The 4,977-nt window shown below is 63.7% G+C and overlaps 1 protein-coding gene across 1 annotated transcript in view; it reads left to right on the top strand.

Annotated features, from left to right (window-relative positions):
- The window catches only part of MGMT (O-6-methylguanine-DNA methyltransferase), a 42,149-nt gene that overhangs the window by 30,948 nt on the left and 6,224 nt on the right, over window positions 1–4,977 (top strand). The gene's annotated exons all lie outside the window — the stretch shown is intronic.

The following is a 4,977-nucleotide window of genomic DNA, read 5'->3' as shown; positions in this document are numbered from 1 at the left end:
GTTTTAATTGAGTGTAACACCTCTATTTGTGTCGATGCCTTTTCCGTTTCAGGCTGCCAGCTATTTATATCAGGGCTGTTACAGCCGCTGGCGCAAATCACGTCACTCTGTATTCTCCCTTCCAGACTCATTCACCGGGCAGGTGTTGTGGAAGCTGCTGAAGGCTGTGAAATTCGGAGAAGTGGTTTCTTACCAGCAATTAGCGGCCCTGGCAGGCAGCCCCAAAGCATCGCGGGCAGTGGGCGGAGCGATGAGAAGCAATCCTGTGAGTTCGGCCGGCGGGACCGGTGGGGGAGTGACCGGGACTGGTCGGGGGATCGGCAGGGACTGGTCGGGGGGTTGGCAGGGGTCAGGGCGTCGGCAGGGACTGGTCGGGGGGTCGGCAGGGACTGGTGGGGGAGTGGCCTGGGCCTCAGCAGGGAGGAAGGGCCGAGTGTCGTCCGGTCTAAGCCTGTTTCCGAGCAGCCCGTGCTGCGGGGGGGGTGGGGGGGCGGAAGCATTGGCGATGGCCCCCGCCCCTCTCCGGGAAGGTGGTACAGCAGCGTCCTCACGTACCCCCGGAAGGCCTCCCCCTGCCTGTCAGAAGCACAGGAGCCGCTCGTCAAGGGAGCACGGGGTCAAAGCTTGGGGCAATGGCAAGTTGACCCCATTCAGTCGACAGCTGGGTGCCCAGTATGCCCGACACTCTCCTGGGGGGTCACACAGGAAGCGGAGCAGGCAACCCGCCCCCCATGCAGCTGATGTTCTGGAAGGGTGCACGGGAGGGTGCGAATCCAGCCTGTCTCCCGGGCAGCACGCTGTGACCAGGTCCAGCCCCCGCCCTGACATTAAGGCTAAGATCCCTGTGGAGCTGGGGACCCATAACGCACCCTGTTCGGATGAGTCTTCCCCTGGGGCATGGCCCTGTCCCCAAGCTCGTTCACGTCCTGTCTCTGCTGGGCGTCTGTGTCCGTGTCGCACCCAGAAGTACAGAGGGCACCTCTGCCCCTGCCCTCGTCACGCCGCACAGGCCACCGGCCGTCTAGTCTCAGAAAGAAGGTGGCTCGACATGGGGGAAAGGCTACCACGTGGGCCTGGCCAAGGCCACCCCTGCCGTGGACCCTGCGTGTGGGCGGGACAGCACCCCATCTGCGCCCCACCTCACCCGCCGGGAGACCCCGCTGGCCGCGGGCGTGGCCAGTTCCGCCCGGTGCCCGCCGGGCCCGCTGTGGCGCCCACGACGGCTTCTCCCGCAGCTGCAGGACGGTGCTGTCGGAGGGGACAGCGGCCACGGCGTCCAGTCACGGGCTGGGAGTCACTAGATCGGACCCTCGTCCTCAGCTGCCGGCGCTTTGCTGGGGTTTGCAGCGTCTGCACCCCACGGTCACCGCGCCCGCCACTCGGCGTCACCAGGCGGTGGCCCTACAGGGCCTCGTGCAGAGCCACGCTGTGGTCCCGTGGGCTCCCTGTGGCAGCGCCTGCACCGAGCGTGCGCCGGACCCGTGACCTTTCCTGCCCCGGCGAGGTGCCCAGGTCACCGGAGCTATGTGTGGTGTGACGGGGCGTCCCACCCAGCTCCGCATCTCCCCGCGCCCCACGTTCTCGGGGGCCGGGCTGGCGTGTGGCTTCGCGCCTGCCCCGCGGCAGCCCCGCCGTTAGCCGCCCACAGGCGCTGCAGGGTTCACGAAGTGGGGGGATAATTCAGCGGCTTCTGATTTCGCGCCTTTGCCAGTCGAGCTTGCTGCCGCTTCCCTCCGGAGGCCCCGTCTCCTCCCGGGTTGGGACCCAGCGTGACTTTGCTCTAGGGAAAAGGCCACTCGGACACTGGGGTGTCACAGCCCCACCGAGGGCCGGTGGGAACGCGGACTCGGGGGTGCCTGCCGCCTCCGCCTTCCCCGCAGTGCCGTGTCCCGTAGGAGCTCTCCCTTCGTCCCCGACCGCGTCCCTGCGGTCCGCGTCCCTCGGGGAGGGTTCCTCTTTCTCACCTCCCTCCCTGACGTCCTGCGTGACCCCCCGTGTGGGCACGTGGACCGTGTGGACACCACCTGCTCCCTCCGTGGGTCTGAGTCCCACGTCCTGCTGGAGGAACCAGCTCCCTAACCGACAGGTACAGATGGGCGGCCCCTCACCTGCATCGCCCACCGTCCCCTCCACCACGGAGACGCGGCGGCAGCCCCGTGACCGCGCCTGTGGCACTATTCAGGGACGTCTATTGTCCTGCAACCAGAGTGACCCCCTCCTCCTGCTGTTAATCTCTATGAACGTCTCTGTCCAGGTGTGGCCACAGCCCCTGAAATTTATAAAATAGGGTCTCACAGGGCTTAAAACTCTAATGTCCCTGAAGCCCTCGTGTTGACGTCCCCATCGCGGGCTGGGGCCGAGCCCGGCGGTGACCGCGGACTGGGCAGGAGGACGTGGCAGGCGCCCCTCTTAGCACCTGCCCCCCCCATGTGCCCAGGGCAGCTGGTTGGTGGCGAGCCCGTGGTGGCCTGACCCCTTGCCTTCCTCTGCAGCCAAGCCCTGTGTGTGACTCCCTCAGGGACCGTCACCTGATGGGACATCGCAGGGGCACAGCGGCCGCGGGACCCGAGAGGGGCCTCCAGCTGCAGGCAGGCGCGTCACAGGTGCTCCTGCAGAGGGCTCCGGACACGTGGCTGCCCGCAGTGGCCGCCGGCAGCATGGTCCCCAGCGGGTTCCGAAAGGCGGATGGGCTGGGGCAGCCGAGAGGTGACCCACACTGAGGGCGGAAGGGGCCCTGGTCGGCCTGGACCGTGACAGGCGGCGGCCCACGTGGGTGTGTCCGTCCCCGGGTGCCCACGGCAGGGCTGGGCAGGACCGCGCGCGTGCGGCCCCTCAGCGCACAGCGGAGCCTCGGGTTGAGGACGGCGCCCTGCGGCCTGGATGGGGGACAGCGGATCTGGAGCGTGGGGAGCGCATCGGCCTCCTTGCGCGCTGGCCGAGCCGGGACCCCCTCGGCGGCCTGCGTGGCCGCGGACGCTCGCCGGCTCACACGGCGGCATGTGCTGCCAACATCGTTTCTGTTCGCCCGCCGGAGGACGAGACGGTTTCTGCGGTGTGCGATTTCGTCCCCTCCAGACACCTGATTTTTCCAGAGTTTTCCAGGAGGGACTCACTAGCCGGGGAAGACGGTTTGGCAGCCTTCCACAAGGCGCTCTCTGGGGCCCGGCTGGGAGGGCGGTCAGCTCCTGGCAGACCAGACCGAAGACGCCCGCCCCCTCCCCGCAAAGCACCCTCTGCTCATCCTCAGACAGAATTTGCTAAATGCAGTTCAAAGGCGATCAATACCGTGCAGGGGCGGGGGGGTTCCCCACCTTTTCCTAAACAAAACGCATTCCGGAGGATTAGTTTATTCACAGACTGCCGGGAGCGTTAATGACCCCGAGCCTCGTCTGCCCGTCACCCAGATGGCTGTTGATAAAGATTTAGCATCATGTTCTAAGTGTCAGGGCTGTCAGTGGGGCTGAACCATTTGACCAGAAGAAAAAAACGCACAGGGAGCTATTGATTACAGCTTCTCGGTGTCACTTGTTCACCAGGATTTAGGTATTGATGAGGCCGCGAGTGAAAACAAGCTTTCCCGTGGGCCGCGGGCACAGGAACAAAGGCGAGGCTGGGGAGAGCCTCGCCGGCCTCAGGATCAGGGATTCCGCTATCGACCGAAAGACCCCTTCGCGTTCTTTTCGTTGGAGACAAATCTCTGGGTTCGGAAGTTTTATAGCGTTCGAGAAAGGGTCTGTGTAAGTGATGGATTCGTGGATCGGATGAGTTCGGTCTCACAGCATGAAGATTTCAATGCCGCTGTGATACGAGCTGCTTGGTTATTGATAAAAATTACATTTTATGCAGCACAGGCTTGGCGTGGAGGGCGCTGCTCCTTTGAAATGTCCTTCGGGCCCCAATAAATCTCAGCAGGTTTCGTTATTTTAATAGTGCAAAACCTGCCACCAAATTACAGAAACAGAAGCGGCGTTGCCCGTCTCTGGTGTAAAAACGGCGCGTGTTTGGGATGTCGCCTGTCCCCCCGCACGGCGTGCATGCAGCGAAGCCTGGTCAGCAGGTGCCATTGCAGCTAATTGTGGTTTCCAGTCGGCAGCCCTGTGACCTGCACGGTTTGTGGAAAGAGACAGGTTCGTGTTACACACCTTGCTAATTTCAGAGCTTGTTCAGAGGGACGGAAAACTCAGAGTTCACTTGCGAAACCTGTTAGGTAGGAAAGTTGAATTGGTGTCTAAATGTTTGCAAGACTGAATCGAATTCAGTGCCTACCTCTTGCTCAGTCAGAAAGTTGAGTGGTGTCCTGTCTAATCCTGTCCTCACAGCAGGTGTTAGCGTGACCGCGGTGTAGCCTGAGTAAATATTTCACTCTCAAACTCGGCCGCCCCTTCCAAGACGGGGATCTAGGCCGCTGGCGGGACTTGGCAGTTACTGCTCTTCGGTCCGCGCAACTACGGCGAACAGGAAATCGACTCTCGCCCTCACCCCGCTGCCCGCGGAGACGGCGCGCGTTACCATGGCAACCCAAACGCACAGTGGGAATCGGCACGAGTGTGCGGTGCAGGGCAGTCAGAGCCCCCCTTCCAAGCCCGGGCCCCCCGGCCACACCTCGCGGGCCCCTGCGGGCTGTGCCAGGACTGGCGGGGAGCGTGAGGGCTGGACTCTGCCTCTCCTGGCCCGGAACCCTCCTTCGCCTCTAAGCGGCCGTGTGAACTTGGACATGAGGCTGATAGTGCCTGGCCTGGGGCTTGTTGGAGGAGATGACATCGTGATGTGCCCTGTCGAACGCAGACGGACTCTCCCCGGTGGCAGTGCCAACCGTCATGGCCAGGATGCGGAGTGAGGCTCACACCGTCCATCAGGGGCCGGTGTGCTCGGGCACTCCAGGCGAGCGGGTTTGTGTGGCACACAGAGACAGACAGGTGCCCAGCGGCGACCCCTGAGCTCCATTCACTGCGGAGGGTCTCCGATGATAGCGGAGGC

This window comes from Pteropus vampyrus, unplaced genomic scaffold, assembly GCF_000151845.1.
Source record: "Pteropus vampyrus isolate Shadow unplaced genomic scaffold, Pvam_2.0 Scaffold554, whole genome shotgun sequence".
In the NCBI taxonomy this organism is placed as follows: Eukaryota; Metazoa; Chordata; class Mammalia; order Chiroptera; family Pteropodidae; genus Pteropus; species Pteropus vampyrus.
The sequence above is the reverse complement of the archived record's forward strand: the minus strand, read 5'-3'. Positions and strand labels throughout refer to the sequence as shown.